Source organism: Octopus sinensis, linkage group LG15 (genome assembly GCF_006345805.1).
Source record: "Octopus sinensis linkage group LG15, ASM634580v1, whole genome shotgun sequence".
Classification (NCBI taxonomy): Eukaryota; Metazoa; Mollusca; class Cephalopoda; order Octopoda; family Octopodidae; genus Octopus; species Octopus sinensis.
This window is the reverse complement of record NC_043011.1, coordinates 65948018-65970213: the sequence shown is the minus strand read 5'-3', so window position 1 is coordinate 65970213 and position 22196 is coordinate 65948018.

Genomic DNA, 22196 nt, shown 5'->3' with positions numbered 1-22196 from the left:
CCACTAGAAATAACAGCCAAAGCTTCAACCGCAAATAAAAGTCAACTCTGTAAACCAGGAGAAAATTTAAAAAAACATTTACCCTGTAATTTCTTATACGATGCACCGTTTCATCTGCTGTTTAATGGTAAACTAACCTGATTAAATTAAATCAAGCCAATCTTCCATAGGCCCTCAGATTCTTCAGTAAGAAATATATATATATTACTAGTCGGCATGATAGATAGTGAGCTGCTACATACATTTTTTCTCTTGGTTTTTCTGTGTCCCTTCCTTTAGAAGAGCGTAGGTTCGAAACGTAAAGTACTTTTTTCTATTCCTGAGCGTTATACTAATACATCTGTTTGTTTTGTACACCACCTGTCTTTGTCTTTTGTTTTTTTTTCGTAAACTCTCCCTATATATGACTGACATGCATGTGTATATATATATATATATATATATATATATATATATGTACGTATGTGTGTGTAAGAGTATTCCTTTGCGATGGACGGCAGAAAAGTCACCTACCCTTCACTCCTTAAAGCTACGTATTCTACTCACGCATCTTTCTGTGTGTGTGTGTGTGTGTGTTGCATCTATGAGTTTACGCAAGTATGTACGCAGCGTTGAGTGTACATGAAAGCTTTATTAATGCTATCGCCCATTCCCACCGCTGTTCTCGTCTTCGCTGATATTCGTCACCCGCTCTCTCTTACTACCTTTCTCTCTGATATTACTTCAGATTTATTCGTTTTGTAACCTTATTAATTTTATCGTATAAATTCTCCCAATGCCCCTGGAGGGCACATGTTCGTGTGACATGTATGCAATGTTTCATGAATATTGATCCGGTGCTTTAGGCACTTAGTTGGTAACAGAAAAGCGGACTGACAGACAGGAAAACATTGCCATTTACATATATGTGTGTGTATTTGTGTTTTTTGTGTGTGTATCTTATAACAAAAACAAGAAAATCACCTGAAATCAAGAAGCCTGACGTTTTACCAGATTAACCAATGCGAAATTCACGGAGAACATTGTGGAAGGAAAACAGTATAACCTTTAATACTTAGAATCTAGTATTTTTCTTCATTTCCTCTCGAGTTTCAATTTTAGTAGCACATCATCACTTGAGACATATATTTTCCCCTCTTCACTACCAATAGTTGCCCCCCACTCTCTCCCTCACGTTATCTTTTCAAATACCACTTTCCTTGCATATCTGCATACCTCTGCCAGCATGGCGCTATTGAAACCCACCTGCCCCATTCCTTTATGATTCTTTTAAAATTCATTTTCTCTTTTCTATATTCCATCGTTTCGTACACTCCTAAATTTCTGTTCACAATATATGCTCCCTACACAACCTGATCGGATCGTCCGTGTGCTGATAAGTACCTCCTTACGACAATGTAAAATTTAATTCGACAACATACCCTTGGCTTAAGAGTAGCCTGCGGCAAACGCCGCGTGGTTCAATACTAACATAGTCCCCTCTAATACAACCTGAATTTTGTGGTATAAATCTTTCTCGTCCGTTACATCACGATTCCAGCTGTACAGACAGTCTACATTACACTTTTAGGTGCTGCATTAATATGTGAAGTGATAGTCGAGTCCATTAGCAGAGCCTTCTAATATAGCCATGCGCTTTACTGAATATATATATATAGTAGAGTCCACTGTGATCCGTATGTAGGAGAGGTGCAGCCGGAGAGTAAATATTGAAACGAATCCGTAAATGGTAGATAAAATGTAGATAAAAAGTAGGTAAAGAGACCAGTGGAGAAGCTCGTAGTGGTAAGGAATGACAGGATCAACATGTGCGACCACGTGAGCGTGTAAGATATATAGGGAGCGTTTACGAAAAAAAAAGACAAAGACAGGTAGTTTACAACACAAACAGATGTATTAGTATAACGGTCAGGAACAGAAAAAGTCTTTTACGTTTCGAAACGTAAAAGACTTTTTCTGTTCCTGAGCGTTATACTAATACATCTTTTTGGTTTGTACAGCACCTGTCTTAGTCTTTTGTTTTTTCGTAAGCTCTCCCTATATATATATATATATATATATATATATATATATAAGTAAGGAAAATTTTTTTAAAAAATGCAGAATGCTCAAATGAAAGAAAATTTTAATAAAATGAGAAAATGATAAAATATATAAATGTATATTTATTCAACCGGTTTTCGTCATTGTATGACTTGTCAAGAATATTTATGTTTTAAGAAGATTTTTTTAAAAATTAGAAAGGGGAAAAAAAGAAAATTGCATTGTTTTTTGTGAAAGAATAATGATAAAAATGTACAAAAATTAAAAAATAAGTCCTCCGATACATTGTGAGTTCGTTGTGTATCTTGCGTTTTATGGTTGTTTACGAAAAAATTACCTTGAGGTGTTAAGATCCAAAGGGATTAAGAGCATGTGTTGTGTTGTGTTGTTAAAATCAGCATGTTTGCAGGACAGGAAGTAGTAGTAATTGTGGTCCTGGTTCTTCAGTTCCTGTGTTGTGAGTATATATATATATATATATATATATATATATATATATATATATAGGCGCAGGAGTGGCTGTGTAGTAAGTTGCTTGTTTACCAACCACATGGTTCCGGGTTCAGTCCCACTGCGTGGTACCTTGGGCAAGTGTCTTCTACTATAGCCTCCGGCCGACCAAGGCCTTGTGAGTGGATTTGGTAGACGGAAACTGAAAGAAGCCCGTCGTATATATGTATATATATGTATGTGCGTGTATGTTTGTTTGTTTGTGTTTGCCCCCCTAGTATTGCTTGACAACCGATGCTAGTGTGTTTACGTCGCCGTCACTTAGCGGCGATAGAATAACTACTGGGCTTACAAAGAATAAGTCCCGTGGTCGATTTGCTCGACTAAATGCGGTGCTCCAGCATCGCCGCATTCAAATAGCTGAAACAAGTAAAAGAGTATATATACATATATATATATATATATATATATATATATATATATATATATATATATATATATATATATATATATACATATAACGGGAAGCTTTATGAAAATAAACAAAAGACGAAAGCAGGTGGAATATAAACAAACAATTGTGTTAGTATGGCGCTCAAGAATATAAATAAAACAAGTCACTTACGTTTCGAGCCTATCAGAAAGATACACAGAAAAGAAACTCAGAAAGAAACAAGGAGAGAAAAAAAATGCGTGCAGGAGCTAGCGAATCAACATGGTGATATATATATATATATCATAGTATAATATTGTTGCTTAAAGGAAAGACGCTATGCCCACAAGTCATAAATGTTTACGTCACAGCTTTCAGGAATGTGTTTAATATGTAGATTGCTATATCCAATAACGTTACACCGCTATATTAAGTGGTTATGTAAGAAATGTTTTCGCTAACGGGTAAGATGATAACTGATGAAGGAACGTCCATTACCAATCTTTTCATCTTCCGTCTCATTGTTTACATCTCACGTCTGGGATACGAAATGTTGCAAAACGATCTTTACTGGCAATAAAGATTCTGTAGAGCTGACCTTAAGCCATGATTTAAGAAGACTCCTACCACAGTAGGATGAGGTATACACATAAGGGAACCCAACTTTTTAATATATTTTGTAGTGTATTGTGTTTGCATAACAAAATACCGTGTGCTTACAAGACAATACATAAATCATATTTCTATAGCCGTAATGCGGCAAGCTGGCAGAAACGTTAGCAGGCCGGGCGAAATGCATAGCGATATTTCGTCTGCCTTCATGTTCTGAGTACGAATTCCCCAAGGTTAATTTTGCCTTTCATCTTTTCGGGGTTGATAAATTAAGTAAAGGTTTTGTATTGGGGGTCAATTTAATTGACTGACTCCCTCTCCCAAAATATAGTACCTTGTGCCTAGAGTAGCAAAGAATATTTCAATAGTTATAAGGCGACGAGCTAGCAGAATCTTTAGCATGCCTGGCGAAATGCCTAGCGGTAGTTTATCTGTCTTTATGTTCTGAGTCCAAATTCCGCCGAGGTCGACTTTGCCTTTCATTCCTTCGAGGTCGTTTAATTAAATACCTGTTGCGTACTGAGGTCGATTAAGTAAGTACCTGTTGCGTACAGAGGTCGATCTAATCCGCTGCCCCTCTTCCCTAAAAATTTCGAGCATTGTGCCTGGATTAGAATGAAATATTTCAATAGCTATAAAACCCTATTGTAACCATTATGTTTAAAAAGTATCATCTGTAAAAGATACATTTTTAGAGAAATAACAATAACAAAAAATAACAACGTCAAATAAATTTCAAAAATAAGCAGATGTTTTATTCGTCCTTGTATGGGGACAGATTTCAGATACAGGAGACGTGAGATAAACATATTGCAGAACGCCGAATGCTCATCGTTATAATGACGTCGCCTAAGTTTAGTATTACATTTACAAAGTAACCAAAAATGTAATAAGGAACATTGAATTAAGCGTTATCTGAAAAGAGAATTGGAACATCATACTTCATAAAGAAGTAAATATACTTTTATCCATTTACATGTTTCAGTTATTGTACTGCGGTCATGCTGGAGCACTGCCTTAAGGGACTTTAGTCAAAGAAAACGATCCCATCCAGGAGCCATTATTTGTAAGCCTAGCACATATTCTAGGGTATTCTTTTGCGGAACCGCTAGGTTGCCGTGACATAAACACATCAGCAACAGTTCTCAAACCATGGCGGAGACAAAAATAGACACACAGGCAGACAGACCGACACACTCATACACGGACACGCACTCACACACATATATATACGGCGGGATTCTTGTAGTTTCCTTCCACCAAAACCCCTTTCTGTCTCTCCATATATATATACGTGTATGTGTGTGTGTGTACGTTTGTGTGTGTGTATGTATATAGGTACATATGTTTATATACGTATACATATATATATATATGTATATGTATAATGATAATAATTTTTTCTCCGCTTTTTGCCAAATAAACACGCGCTCTTGAGGAAACAGCACGCAGCATAGTGGAGCGTATGGGTAACTCTGGCGGAAATTCGTTGAAGAGAAAATCTCGTTTCATGCTCTATCAATATGCTCAAGCAGAACATACAGCCTTGGTTAACAGCACAGAGGTGAAGTTGTTATCAACGTATGAAAGCGACATGAAGCTTAGATCTCATAGGCTACACACATTGCGATAGGCAGACCGGACCTCGACAGAGAACATGAATGAAACAATAGCGTCCACAGTCACACTACACAAAATGATGACTAAAGAAAAAAGAGAGAAAAATCAGATACAGTGTAATACACACACAATAGAGTATAAAAGGCACACTTGCAACCAACATAGGAAGCGAACGCACATACACACGCATACACGTCTATAATAGCTTCACAAAACGGCCGTAACAATATCAACAACTCGACCAACAACGACAACAGCAATAGCGGCAACAAGAACAAAAACAACAAAAACTAAGACGCTGAACAAGCGTTCGCGAACAGACAAACACAGAGGTATACAGGAACGGTACAAAAAGTCGGAGTCAAGAGCAGGAGTAGGAGCAACGGTGGAAGGGACGGCGCTGAGAGGAGTTTCAATGTGATACTAAGAACGGTGACACACACACACACAAACACACACCCATGTACACATGCAGACTAATACATACGCAAATGTTTGCAGAAATAAGGATACACATCATATGAGAAAATGGACGAGGCAGAACAAGAGCAAATACGCAGACGGAAATGAACACAGATGTACGACGAAAAATTTCGGGACAATAGACACGAGTTAGAATAAGAAAAGTAATGCATGCGTATATTTAACGAAAAAACAAAACGCAAAAAAATAACGAACATCGTAAAATACAACGATATCTGCTTCATCACACGGTTTTAGCTTTCATAATAAAGAGAATGTGTAGACCTCTTTATAAATGTTCTGAAAACTATTCACAGACTTGGACTTTTTAAATTTCTTTCTGTTAATTTCTCTCTCTATATAGATGTATGCTAATAAACGACTTACATTGGGGGCCTCATTCTTATGATTATAGAACCTGGAGCTTAACTATACTCTGTCCATAGCACTTACTCAGCACTACCTGACACTTTTGGGCCTTCCTGACACCAAAACCTTTCATACTCCACCTCTCTCTCTCTCTCTCTCTCTGTCTACATACACACACACACACACATATATATGTGTGTGTGTGTGTGTGTGTGCGTGCGTGTTTATTTAAATATTGAAAGTAGTCCGATATGAATTACGCAACGATTTTGCTATTTATACCTTTGCCTCTTCAGCGACAATCGAGGAATACAAGAAGGATCAGTTGTACAGTTGGTGATGAAGTTTGAGGAAAGCAACCAGAGAGGACCCACAACATATCACACCTGTTGAATATGGCATGGTTTATTAGTAACACTCTTAAATCTTGTTTCTGTGAAGAATATAGCCCATTATGCGACAAGCCTGTCAAGCTGAGAGGTGTGTAGCAAAAATTCTGATAGTCTTTCTTAACCTTCAAGAGATAAAACAGACACAATCCTTTAGTAAGTCTCGGTGCGAGGGAAATATCCTCTGATATTTAATTATTCTCAATATTATGTTGATGTATGTCTTTCAAATTCAACGCGTTTGCAATATCGTCATATCGAAACTCTTAGATATTTTTGCTGTAGTATCATGATAGCGTCATAATATTCTTCCATATCTACGGAACATATAGGATTATAAATATCCATGTAGGCTAAAATTAGTCAACGTTATCAACTCAATACTTATTTAAAATTATCAATTCAATCTTGTTGCGATGATAGTCGTTATATAATGCAAAATAGCGTCGTACACATGTTTACAATCATTTATACAATTAAAAGACTGTAGCAAAATGGAAGTGTAAAACACAAGAGTGAATATATATTATTCAATCGGTCATTACAATGAAATCACGTACCTCATGTATGGAAGACTTCATTCCGGTCTGAAAAGAAATAGGACATATCTTCAAAGTTAGAGAGTGCAATAAATATGGCTGAATGTATGATCAAAACTATATCGAAATAAAGTCAATATAAAGTCCATCACACATGGCGCGTCATACAATTATAATTAACGTTGGGAGTATGTACGTTAATTGCAAGTTTAAAATTTTGGAACTGGGTCGGCAGTTTGGGAAGGGATAAATCGACATCAGTATATTATTGCTAGTTATTTTACCGAACCCGAAAGGATAAAAGGCAAAATCGAGCTGGGAAGAATTTGAACTCTCAGAGCATAAATACGGACGAAACGTCGCTAAGCATTTTGGTAGGAAAGCTAAGGATTATGCCTTCCCTGTGCATTAGTATGCGCAATAATTAGTTAAAGGCAGTATGCATCTGTACTGTACCCTGTCGGCGCAGCAATTGTATGCGCTGCATACATGTTTGCTGTTGAATAAATATGAATGCGTAGAAAGATGAACACAGCAGTAATACTACCTTCCGCTTTCTAAATTCCTAGAAATATCGCATTACCTTCGCCTTGTTATCTTGCATATATATATATATATGTATATATATATATATATATATATATATATATATATATATATATATATATATATATATATATACAAATAATAAGAGAGAGTCCACCATGTGGTCACTCTAACGCTAGAAATAGATCCGCAAAGGGAATCCGCCACTAAAAGATTGTTCTCAAGAATTAATTCAACACGCCAAAAATGTAAGCCAGCAGGACAAAGGAAAAATGACGAAAGAATAGATTAACTCCATACAATTGTTTCATCGTTAATAGATTATGTAGTCTTACTTACATAAGTATTTTCGAATCATCAGTGAAGTATATCGAAAATATAATTTGCTGAACCGAACTCCAAAATCTAACGAAGTCCAACAAAGATATACTTCACTGATGATTCGAAAATACTTATGTAAGTAAAACTACATAATCTATTAACGATGAAACAATTGTATGGAGTTAATCTGTTCTGTCGTCATTTTTCATTTGTCCTGCTCGCTTACATTTTTGGCGTGTTGAATTAATTCTTGAGAACAATTATTTAGTGGCGGAGTCCCTTTGCGGATCTATTTCTAGCGTTATAGTGACCACATGGTGGACTCTCTCTTATTATTTGTATTAACAATTTTTACTGTATCCCAGTTTTTTTATACGCTTGGTGTTTTAAATTGAAGTTATTAATTAATATTCAATTCCTATCTCCCTTGTTATGATTTTATATATATATATATATATATATATATATATATATATATATATATATATATATATATATATATATATATATATAACATAACAAGGCAAGGCTATGCGATATTTCTAGGAATTTAAAAAGAGGAAGGTGGTATTATAGACACATATATCAGTTTCGCCAGAATAAGTGCTTTGTCTGGTGAAAATAAGTTCTAATTCACCAAAATTGAAAACATGTTTTAAGAATGATATCACGTGCCGCTAGAGTTAGAATAATTACAAGTAACTTACGTTACATGGGTGGTGTTTTTTGAAATCATCAAAACAGGTATATTGGATCACGTATTCAAAGCATGCCAGAAACAAATTATATCCCCTAGCGGAAAAGAAAATTAGTATGGAAATTTAGCATGTCTTTATACTTGTTTCTTCGAAATTTCCCCCATATTTCATGACATATAATTATTATTGAGCAATTTTGCAATATCGAAATCCATGTGATCTTTCATGCGTTACGCAATCATCAAATTGACGTCGTGACAGTCGTGTTGGAAAGTTGACAACTCTAGTGGAATGATTGGCTTTTTCCTTTAAATACTCTCAGATGGCTGCAGCTGTGTAAATTGTCGATGGAATATCAAAACAGAAGTGCGTTATTAAAGCTGAAAAACTGCAAGCCTTATGGATGAGAGATATTGCAAAATACGAAAACAGGTCTAGACAGTTATGGCAACGGAATCAATCATTTCACGATGAAAGGCATGATCGATCCTGGTGGAATGTGAATTTAGATCGGAAAGATTGCTATTATGGAAGATACGAGTTTATTTTTATTACATACTCGCAGTCGGGTGCCTTTGCTGATTTATATTTCGCATACTCCCTGGGACACATCAATTCTGCATTTACTTCGCATGACGAGAGTTCGGCTGCTGCTGTTGCTAAAATTTGGAAGAAAAATAAATCTGTTATTTTTTTATGTATTTGACAATAACTTATTCATTTCCAAAAATAATTTCTTCAAAGGTACCTGAAACACTTAATTCACGTTTTGATACATTTTAAGGAGAGATGAATCACTAGGACTGTCTTTAAAAAATTGATGGGGAGTGCTACATTTCGCATTTAGCTTAGACATACGGCAGCTGGGAGGTGTCCCGCATCTGTTGGAGACATGAATCCATGTATGTATGTATGCATATATATATATATATATATATATGTGTGTGTGTGTGTGTATGTATGTGTATATATCAAAATATTTTTGGAGCTTAGGATTGCTCTGCATTGAAATTGATGTAATGTTTGCATTGTTCAATTAAATGGAGTCGCTTGAAACGAGCGTATTGCATCACCACCGGATATCCTGTTGCTTATGTTGATTTTACTTTACTCACCTTATTTTAAAACTGTATGGATAATGCCTTACTAAATTATTGTGCCTCAAACTAAGTACCTAACTAATCTGTATATATATATACAATCCTCTTGATACGTCTAATACTGTCCCCTAGGAGCCAATAATTGGTACAATGTTCTTCTTCATTTTCCATAGCCGGATTATTATTATTATTATTATTATTATTATTATTATTATTATTATTATTATTATTATTATTATTATTATTATTATTATTATTATTATTATTATTTTTATTTTTATTATTATTGAATTATATCTAATAATTAATTTTTTAATATTTTATTCCACATATCTTAATATATTATTGTAATAGTACTTCATAATACCTATTTATATCTAATATATATTAGATTATATAGTTCATCATAGTTCTTATTTCATTTTATTCCTGTCTCAATTTTTTGTATACCACTTGAAATGTGTGCGCATATGCTAAAAAATTTTCACACGTACAGTTAAGGCATTGGTGCATACATTTTAAAATTTGGAAGATTTCATCAATTCAAAGATTACAATGGGTATCAACTACATTAGAGTATCTAGCATAGCTGATAATGTCTGACTTGCAGACGCGCAAATAAATTTAGCACACGCACGCATACGAATAAATAAGAACAAAGGACATAAATATATAATTGTTTTCTTTTAAACATTAACACGCACAACCACTGATAGTATTGTCATAGTGAGTATGTTGATGATCCCCCGGTCGTTTATATTATGATTCTTTTCGTGTCTAATTCTCACCCAGAGGAAATATATAACTTACTATTTCAAGATGAAGTTCTGAAGTTATTAATTTGTAATTGAATGAGTTGAGTATGGAAACAATTGTAGGCAACTTAGTATTTTGACGATTTGGTAATAAATTCAATTCTATCAGTTACAATGCTCCATTTTCTCCTTATATATATGCACGCATAGACACATCGTCATTTAATTTTCGCGAGTGTTAAGTGCGTCTCTCTCATCAGATATCAAGAGATAGGTAAAGGATATTAGGGATATTAAAGATGGCTTCCACAGATTAGGTTCCTATTAGTTTTCTCTGTTGTTTACTTTCAGTGTTCATGTATATTATTTAAGTCCCATTCTTGCACCCTTACAGGCTACATCCACCGTCCATGCTCAAATGTAATTAGCCAACAGCAAATTTCGTCAAAATCGCTGCCACTAATGTGTTAGCATTGCACACGAGTCAAGATTCCATCGTACCATGGCTAATCCCAAACATACTGGATTCATATCGCTATGTACAATATAATGAAACTCACCGACATTATGGAGACATTTTGTTGATAACATTCTATACGATGACGTGGGCCTAAGAATAAAGAATAAAGCAGGTGTGTCTTTCCTAGATAATAATCCTACATAACCTGAGCAAACATATACAGTCCTTACATATCAATTTATATCCTGAAAATGCTTCTACGGTGTACAAAAACAAGAGAAAAATACAAGAAAGTGGTTCCCATTGTGGGGTGAGCGCATACAAAATGAACATTAAAGAAAAAAATATATTATAACTAAACAAAATTATATAATTTTGATGACGTCTGAAGATATGCAAATAATTTAGTTAATAAGAATGCTGCGTCATCACTGAGTATACAGTTAAGAAAGTAACGATAATTAATTGTTATGTAAATCCATGATAAGAAAGGACAGTTAAACAAATTAATGGTGATGCATGTGATGAGGGACGCATGCAGCCATACTTAACCCCATTATTATATAATCATATTTCATATTCGTTCTCTGTGGTGTCCCTTCTGTGGTGTCATGCCTGTCCTTGTTTGTCTCCCCGTATAATTGACCCCTTGTGGCTAATAAACAAATCGAAAATAAATACCGCAGACTCATTTACTCATTCCCTTTTTTAAATATGGCAATGAAATAAGTAATAGAACTACTTACACAAAAGAAGAAAAAGAATATACAGGGAAAGCATTGTCATTGCGTTAGGTCTGATACACAAAATCTGATGTTGTCCAAGTCACTTACACATCGTATTTCTCGAATAATCGAATATCGTGCAAAACATGTTTCATCTGCAATGATAGTTCGTTTACATCTTATTTAGTTATTACCAGTCGAACTGAATTATTTGACGTTTCAGCTATATATTTGATATGTCATAGTTATATATACGGTGATATATTTCAGCTAAGACATAGATTTGCGTTCATTAATTAATGGTGATCATGGAGTTGTTGTTGTTGATGTTGTTGTTGTTGTTCTTCTTCTCCTTCTCCTTCTTATTCTTTTTCTACTTCTTCTTCTTTTTCGTATTATTAATTTTATTATTATTATCATTATTATTGTCCTTATTATTATCCTTATTATTATCATTATAATAATAATAATTATTATTATTGAGTGAGAGAGTAGATCATGCCATCAAAGTGACACGGGTAAAATATACGAAGCCAAATATACCCATCATGACTACCCGTCTGATAAAGGTACACCAGGCACATGCATCACAACCATATGTGCGCGACATGGTGATCTCATATGAAGATAAACAACGCATGACCTTGCAGGTGGGGCCCAGTTAGAATTTTCTTCAGTTTGAGTAGCCCATCCGCTCAAAAGGTTCCTGAATAAGGGTTGTTTAAGGATGTTGAAAGAACAACCCATGTTTCCAGAGGTGAATTATTCAAACCCCAAAGAATACCTCTCAACACAAGGCTATGATGCTCCCCCACTACTTCTGCTCGTGATCAGAGATGCACATATCGTCAGCCACTAAGGGACATGCTCAACTGGTTAAGGTCAAACAACTGACAAGCAAATCTGTGGTATTGAGCAGAATATTTGCTGTAGCCCATCTTTTATACCAAGACAAAACAATGTACATGATAACACTTCCAATCATTTAAGATCAGATGCCATTAGAGCCACTGCCTGGTACTGCATCAGGGCATTTATTATTATTATTATTATTATTATTATTATTATTATTATTATTATTATTATTATTATTATTATTATTATTATTATTATTATTATTATTATTATTATTATTATTATTATTATTATTATTATTATTCTATGTTTGACTTTTGCTTTATGTCTGTACAAGTTGGCTCCAAGTCTCACCGAGAGACATCAAGAGACAACAGGTTGGAAGTTCTGTGCCATATATTTGGGTTTTTTTTTTTGGTGTTGTACTAGTGAATGTCTAATACATAAAAATAAAAAATAAATAAATAAATTTTAAAAAAATAGTAAAAATTAAAATAAATAACTAAATTAAAAAAAAAAATAGTAAAAATTAAAATAAATAAACAAAAGAGTTACTTTTAAACCTTGGGATTACATAGAGAGTATTTTGCGTAGGATATGAGCAGTTCCCATGAGCACTATCTTTTGAATTTCTGCCATTTTGGGGTTTCCTGGTATCTGAGTTAGGTAGCAATCAGTCCCTTTCGCTATCATTCCCAGGGCACCTATGACAACAGGTATTGTTTTAGTCATCAGCTTCCACATTTTGCTGATTTCTATTTCAAGATCTTTATACTTGCTCAGTTTTTTGCAGGTATTGACAGATACCTTTATATCGATTGGGACAGTCATATCAATGAGGAGGCATGTTCTTTGTCTGAAGTCTTTCAATATAATGTCTGGCCTATTTGCATCTATATTTCTGTCAGTTTGAATGGTGAAGTTCCAGAGGAGTGAGATGTGGTCATTTTCAAGCACTGGGGGTGCTTTGTGTTCCCACCAGTTTTTTTCATGGGGCAAATCCAGGTTTTTGCAAATTACCCAGTGAATATATTGTGCAGCTCTATCATGCCTACTGAGGTACTCTGTAGGCGCTAGAAGACTGCATTTGGAGACCACATGGTCAATGGTTTCATTTTGTTGTCGGCATACACGACATGTTGGGCTGCTGCCGTTCTTTAATATGTTGGCCTGGTAGTTTCTTGTTGGTAGGCATTGATCTTGAGCTGCTATTATAAACCCCTCTGTTTCAGATTTTTAGCCAGAGGCCATTAGCCATTGATGGGTCAGGGCTTTCTCGATATCTGCATTATTCGCTCTCTTTGGGTATTTGCCATAGAGAGGTTTTTCTTGCCATTTATTATTCAGAATATCAAAGGCCGCAGTTTTGGCACGGGTTTTCATGCGCCTAGCTTTTTCTGTGCTTGTTTCTTATTTGTCTATCTCTAATTCCGAAATTGGTTGTATTCGGAATTCACTTAGATATTCCTTTGCCTGTTTTGTTACTGAGTATGATGCTTTCTTGTTTTCATGTTTTGAAACAAGTTTTAACATCCAGTCCTCAGAGTTTTTCAGGTAGGTGTCTAGGCCAATTGTAGCAATGTTCATTGTTATTGCCAGTTGCAAAAGACCACGGCCTCCCTCTTTTCTTGGCAGATAGAGTCGTTCTGTATCTGCCTTAGGGTGGTGCATTCTATGCATTGTCAACATTTTCCGTATTTTTCTGTCGAGCTGACATATTTCAGTAATTGACCAGTTAACAATATTGAAACTGTAAGTCACGACTGGTATGGCTAATGCATTGATCGCTTCGATCCTGTTTCTTGCATTCAGCTCTGTCTTGAGTATGGCTCTCACTCACGATAGCATTCTCTCCTGATCATTTCCTTCATCTCTGAGTGCCTTATTCCGTTCACTTCAATTAACACTAGGTACTTGTAGCTCTCCGCTGGGTCTAGTTCTTTTATAACATTCTGCTGATTATTATTATTATTATTATTATTATTATTATTATTATTATTATTATTATTATTATTATATTATTATTATTATTATTATTATTATTATTATTATTATTATTATTATTATTATTATTCAGTAGTTTTATTTTTATAGCGTGCTTTCACTTCACTACCGAGCGCAGCTCTCTGTGCCTTGGGTATGTGTTGTGATTTGTTGTGATGCTCTGATGGTTATTGTATGGAAAGTGTTCTGCGTAGGATGTGTGCAGTGCCTAGTAGTGCAATTTTATGTATGTTATATGTGTTTGTAAGTCCTGGTGTTTTTGTTATGTATTTGTCTGAATATTTTTTTATCATGCCTAATGCACCTACTATGATAGGAATTGTTTCTGTTTTCAGGTTCCACATTCTAGTTATCTCTATTTCCAGGTCTTTGTATTTTGAGAGTTTCTCCATTTCTTTTAGAGACACGTTGTCATCTGCCGTTATTGATACATCAATTAGAAAGCATTTTTTTTCTTCATGATCTCTGACAACTATATCTAGTCTGTTGGCCTTAATTTCTCTATCTGTGTGTATCGGCATATCCCAGAGTATGGTTGCTTTCTCGTTTTCTGTGACCTTTTCTGGTGTGTGCCTATACCATCTTTTTTCTGTTGTCATTCCCTAATGTTGGCATAGCTTCCAATGTATGTAGGTTCCAACTCTGTCATGTCTGTGAATATATTCCTTCTTAGCCAGGACTGGGCAGCTAGAGATAATATGATTTATTGTTTCTTGTCCATCTCCACATATTCTGCAGTTACTTGTAATATTTCTTTTCATTACATGTTTTATGGTAATTTCTGGTGGGGAGGCTTTGGTCTTGTGCTGCAATTAAAAATCCCTCTGTGTCTGCTTTGAGTCCTGCGCTTCTCAACCATTGCTGGGATTTTTCTTTGTCTATTTCTTTTGCGTTTAGTTTAGTGCAGTATTTACCATGAAGGGGCTTTTCTTGCCATCGTTTTATCATGGTTCGTTGCTGTTCTATTTTTAGTTTGGATTTCATTTGTTTTATAGCTTTTGTTGTTTCTTCATCATCTTCTTCTTCTTCTTTGTGTTTATTAGGTGGTATGATTTCTTGTTTGTATTTGTCAGCTTCCTTAAATACTGAGAACAGTTTTTTGTTTTGCTCGTGTTTGCTGCTATCTGGATCAGTGTTCCTTCCTTCTGAAGTAGGTATTTTTGCTGTCCTATGGTGGTTATTTTATAGTAGTTTTCCAGCTGTATAAGTCCTCTACCACCTTCTATACGTTGTATATATAGTCTTTCTATGTCAGATTTTGGGTGATGCATCCTAGATCCTGTCAGTATTTTTCTTGTTTTCCTATCTATTTTTGACAGTTCATTTCGTGTCCAGTTAAGGATATAGTAGCTGTAACTTATAACTGGGACAGCTAAAGTGTTGATACCTATTATCTTGTTTTTAGCATTGAACTCTGTTTTTAGTATTGATCTAACTCGTCTATAATATTCTTTTTTTTATTTTCTCTTTCATTTGTGTGTGTTGTGTCTTATCTAGTTCATGGATTCCTAAGTATTTGTAAGTTTGGCTTGGGTCTAATTCTTTTATTTCATTGGTTTTATCTAGTGTGATGTTGTTACTCTTAACTAGTTTTCCTCTTTTCATGGTTACTTTGGCGCATTTTTCTAATCCAAATTTCATATCTATTTCTTTGGTAAATCCATGAACTGTCTTTAATAGTGTTTCCAGCTGTTTGTCATTTGCAGCGTATAGTTTTAGGTCATCCATATATAAAAGGTGGCTGATCGTTTTGCCGTAACATTTATATCCGCATCCAGTTCTATTTAGCATATCAGATAGAGGTGACAGTGCCAAGCAGAAAAGGAGTGGGGAGAGCGTGTCTCCCTGGAATATTCCTCTTCTAATGGGGATGTCTTTGGTTTTCATGAGTCCCTCTTTTGTTTGGAGGTGTAGGACTGTTTGCCATTTATTCATAGAGTGCTCTATGAATTTTATGATTGTTGGTGCTACTTTGTTAATGGCTAGTGTGTCGAGGATCCATGTGTGGGGGATGCTATCAAACGCCTTTTTGTAGTCAATCCAGGCTATACTGAGGCCTTTCTTCGTTCTGTGGCTGTCTTCAGTTACGGCTTTATTAATCATTAGTTGATCTTTACAGCCATATGAGCCCTTGCGGCATCCTTTCTGCTCTTCTGGGAACAGTTTGTTTTCGTCCAGGTGCTTGTTCAGCCTTTGCGATATCACTGCAGTAAATGCCTTGAACATAGTAGGGAGGCAGGTTATTGGTCTGTAGTTTTCTGGTTTTGTTGTTTCATTTGATTTGGGAATTAAGATGGTTTTCCCCTTCGTGAGCCATTCAGGCATTGTCTCTGGCTCTGCTAGTATGCTGTTAAAGTTTTCAGCCAGCTTTTTGTGCATTCCTGTTAGATATTTCAACCAGAAGTTGGGGATCTTGTCATGCCCAGGTGCCTTCCAGTTGCTTAGTTTTTGCAGTGCCTGGGTAACCTCTTCAGTTGTTATGGGGGTCCAAAGTTGTTCAGATGCCGAGTTTGTTATTTTCATACTCCTTTTTTTTGGCTGTTCGTTCGCCGACCATATTTCTTTCCAGAATTCTTCCAATTCTTCTGCCGTTGGTGCTGCAGTGACTTCTATTTTCTTTTTGCCCAGTTCTTGGTAGAACTTTTTGGGGTCGGAGTTGAACATTTTGTTCTGTTCAAAGAAGCGTTGGCGTTTCTCGTACCGGCGGATCCTTTGAGCTTTGGCAAGGATATCTTGCTTCAGCTTTTCTTTTATCTCCGTCAAATCTTTTTCTGTGATGTTATATTTGCGGTGCATTTTTGTTCTCTTTTTGTTGCTCAGTAGCGTTGCTTGTTTGCTGATTTCATTAAGAATCGACATGTCTTTTCTAATTTAAAAAAAAAAAAAAAAAATTATTATTATTATCATTATTATTATTATTATTATTAATATTATTATTATTATTATTATTATTATTATTATTATCATTATTATTATTATTATTATCATCATTATCATTATTATTATCATTATTATTATCATTATTATTATCATTATTATTATTTTTATTAATGTTATTATTATTATCATTATTATTATTATTATAATTATTATTATCATTACTATTATTATCATCATTATTATTATTATTATTCTATGTTTGACTTTTGCTTTATATTTGTACAAGTTGGCTCCAAGTCTCACCCAGAGACCTCAAGAGACAACAGGGTTGGAAGTTCATGTTGTTGTTATGCCTAGTGTGCCATATATTTGGGGGGTGGGGATGTTGTACTAATGAATGTCTAAAAAAAAAAAGTTTTTTTTTTTTTTTTGAAACCGAAAATTATGGTTGTTTTAAACCTTGAGGTTACATAGAGAGTATTTTGCGTAGGATATGAGCAGTTCCCATGAGCACTATCTTTTGAACTTCTGCCATTTTTGGGTTTCCTGGTATCTGAGTTAGGTAGCTATCAGCCCCTTTTGCTATCATTCCCAGGGCACCTATGACAACAGGTATTGTTTTTGTCTTCAGCTTCCACATTTTGCTGATTTCTATTTCAAGATCTTTATATTTGCTCAGTTTTTGGTAGGTCCTGACAGATACGTTTATATCGATTGGGACAGTCATATCAATGAGGAGGCATGTTCTTTGTTTGAAGTCTTTCAATATGATGTCTGGCCTATTTGCATCTCTCTTCCTGTCAGTTTGAATGGTGAAGTTCCAGAGGAGTGAGATGTTGTCATTTTCAAGCACTGGGGGTGGTTTGTGTTCCCACCAGTTTTTTTCATGGGGCAAATCCAGGTTTTTACAGATTACCCAGTGAATATATTGTGCAGCTCTATCGTGCCTGTTGAGGTACTCTGTAGGCGCTAGAAGACTGCACTTGGAGACCACATGGTCAATGGTTTCACTTTGTTGCTTGCATACACGACACGTTGGACTGCTTCTGATCTTTAATATGTTGGCCTGGTAGTTTCTTGTTGGTAGGCATTGATCTTGAGCTGCTATGATAAACCCCTCTGTTTCAGATTTTAAGCCAGAGGCCATTAGCCATTGATGGGTCAGGGCTTTGTCGATATCTGCATTATTCGCTCTCTTTGGGTATTTGCCATAGAGAGGTTTTTCTTGCCATTTATTATTCAGAATATCTAAGGCCGCAGTTTTGGCACGGGTTTTCATGCGCCTAGCTTTTTCTGTGCTTGTTTCTTGTATGTCTATCTCTAATTCCGAAATTGGTTGTATTCGGAATTCACTTAGATATTCCTTTGCCTGTTTTGTGACTGAGTATGATGCTTTCTTGTTTTCATGTTTTGAGACAAGTTTTAACATCCAGTCCTCGGAGTTTTTCAGGTAGGTGTCTAGGCCAATTGTAGCAATGTTCATTGTTATTGCCAGTTGCAAAAGACCACGGCCTCCCTCTTTTCTTGGCAGATAGAGTCGTTCTGTATCTGCCTTAGGGTGGTGCATTCTATGCATTGTCAACATTTTCCGTATTTTTCTGTCGAGCTGACATATTTCAGTAATTGACCAGTTAACAATATTGAAACTGTAAGTCACGACTGGTATAGCTAATGCATTGATTGCTTCGATCCTGTTTCTTGCATTCAGCTCTGTCTTGAGTATTGCTCTCACTCTTCGATAGCATTCTCTCCTGATCCTTTCCTTCATCTCTGAATGCCTTATTCCGTTCCCTTCAATTACCCCTAGGTACTTGTAGCTCTCCGCTGGGTCTAGTTCTTTTATGGCATTCTGTTGGTCAAGGTTAACGTTAGATGTTTCTGTCATTTTTCCTTTGATAAAGGTAGCCTTTGCACATTTATCGAGGCCGAATTGCATTCTGATGTCGTCACTGAATTGTTTGACTATCGCTAGTAAGCCCTTGAGTTGTTGATCATTTTTTGCAAAAAGCTTTAAATCATCCATGTAAACGAGATGATTTATATTTTTATCAAACATTTTATACCCGTACTGCGCGTCATTGAGCAGCTTTGAGAGAGGTATTAAGGATAAACAAAAGAGGAGTGGTGACAGTGAGTCACCCTGGAAAATGCCACACGAAATTTTTACATCACCAGCATTTAGGGATTCACTGTCACTGTTCAGAGTTAGTGTGGTTCTCCATGATCTCATACTTACAGTCAAGAAGTTTCGTAGAGTTGGTGCTATCTTATACATTTCAAGGCATTTCCTAATCCAGCTATGTGGTAGGCTATCAAAATCCTTTTTATAGTCTATCCAGGCTATTGATAAGTTTTTGTGTCGTTTGTGACAATCTTCTAAGATCATCTTATTGATGAGTAGTTGGTCTTTACAGCCGTAGGATCCACGGTTACATCCATTCTGTTCATTAGGGAATATGCTGCTGTCTGTTAAAAAACTATAGGTATATTCCGTCAGGACAGATGTTAGTGTTTTGTACATAGTTGTTAAGCAGGTTATGGGTCTATAGTTTTTTGGTTCATTTGTTTCTTCACTTTTTGGAAGCAGGAATGTTAACCCATTAACTAACCATGGAGGCATCCTACTAGGGTGTTGCAAAACATCATTGTACAGTTCTGTTAGCAGTTCATGGCTCTCTGGGAAGGCATTCAGCCAGAAGTTAGGAATTTTATCCTTTCCTGGAGACTTCCATTTGCTTGACCTCCTGAGAGCAGATCTTATATCTTCTACCTTGACACCCTCCCACTTTTGCTCTTCTAAGGGGTCCAGTTCTGTAGATATTCTGTCAATCCAGGGGGCCTTTTCGTTGTGTGTTTTTTCTTCTGCCCAGATTTTATTCCAAAATCTCTGCACGTCTTCTTTTGATGGTACAGACCCTGCAGTAAACGCTGTTTTTCCTATCTTCCTATAAAAATTCTTGGTGTTATTTTTGAACATGTTGTTGTCCTTGAAAAATCTAACACGCTTTTCATACCTCGCTATGCGGGCAGCTTTGGCAGATACCTTTTGTTTGATGGTTTCTATGGTGGCATCAATATCAAGTATAGTTTTCATATTGTATTTTTTCAGTAATGTTTGGCTTTTTGTAGGTTTGGTAGTCTTGTGAGCCTTAAGATTTTTCAAATATTCAATGTCAGATCTAAATACTTTAATTTGTTGTTGCAGACGCTCTTGCCAAGAAGGCTTTTTGTGGGACTGTTGCCGTTTTCTAATCTTTACACCACATAGGATCGTTGAGATTTTCGCGGATGCATAGTATAGGTGGTTGAGGTTTGTGATATCAACATCATTAACTGAAATTATATCCTTAAGTGCAAGCCGGATTTTACCAATTATTTTCATGTTTTGGTTAGAGTTGCGGATTTTAGGAAGTGTATCACGCTCATCCATGCTGGTTTCTTTAATTTTCAGTCATTCAATCATGATTTGATTTTTTAGCTCATGTAGTTCTGTTGGGTCAATATTTGTGTGACTTTCTTTATCTATTTGATGCTCATCTGTCTTGGTGTTTATGATTGGTTCAGGGCGTATTTCACTTTGCCTATCACTTATACTAACTCTTTCAATCCTCTCTTCGTGTTTATCCGCCCTGGGCTGGTCTATAATCATTTCCTCTGTATTATCTTCTCTAGCTGCAGCTTCGTTCATTTTATCCGATATTGCTTGTCTAACCTGATCAATCTCTACTTCAGTCAGTAATTTCTTTTTTATAATGTTTCTTCTAACATTGGCAAGCTTGTTACTGTCTATGTAGGGTCTTACTTCAGGGTGTTTCGTCTCCAGTTTAAGTATGCTTGTACAGTGCTAGACTTATCTGTGGGGAAATATATGGCATGGTAGAAGGCCTCAAGAACTTCTTTATTATCTTCCCTAGACCATTTTTCCTTCTTTTTCTTTTGATTATTTGGTGATGAGCATGGATGGCCATCTGTTGGAATTATTATTATTATTATTATTAATATTATTATCATTATTATTATTATTATTATTATTATTATTATTATTATTATTATTATTATTATTATTATTATTATCATTATCGTGATTGAAACTCACAGCCTACATTGCTGGGTATGATGCAAAGTGTCAGCTGTCCACAGGCAGAAGTCTAAGGTGACACTTGCTTATTGGTTTTGCTTCAGGAACCCTGAGAACAATTTTTGCAGTTCTAAGATAGGTTGATTTTCGTAGGTGCTCTTACTTCATACTTGCACCAATCGTTTACGGTCATGCTAGCAGCTGAGTGCTGACAATTCCACGTGCACCAATTACTATTGGTATTACGTCTACTCTCTTCAATGACCACAACATTCGTATTTCCCACTTCAATCCGTCATAGTTTCTTTCTTTCACATTGATCTTGCTGTCAACGGGGTACGCTATGTCGAAAATCACACGTTGTTTTTTCTTTTCTAATCCCCACAACTCTAACCAGTGCCCGGTGTCTGGTCACGTGATCTCACTGGATCATTGAATCCCACAGGATTTTGCAATTCATAATTTCGGTTATTCCTTCTCCAATTTGCTTATTCTATGTCTTTGCTCTTTGAACGGCGTGATGCTTAAATGGCAGTTCATTTAGCTAATTTATTCATGACGGACATTCAAATCCCTTCATAGTCTTTTTTATAGATGATGTCTTTTTTTTTGTCTGAGAACGATCATAGGATAGTTTAATTGACTTGTTGAATTTCTGTGTGTGTTATGCTAAACAATATGGCATTCAGTCAAACATACAAGTTACGTCTCATTTTTCAAAAAGTAGTGTTGAATTTTGGACACATAATTTAAGACTTCTGTAAGCAGAATAGTGGCAGACTTTTTTTTTGCAAGCCCACGTTATCCCACATTTAACTCCATGGCTGCTGCAAATGTCTAGTTCATCATATCGTTCA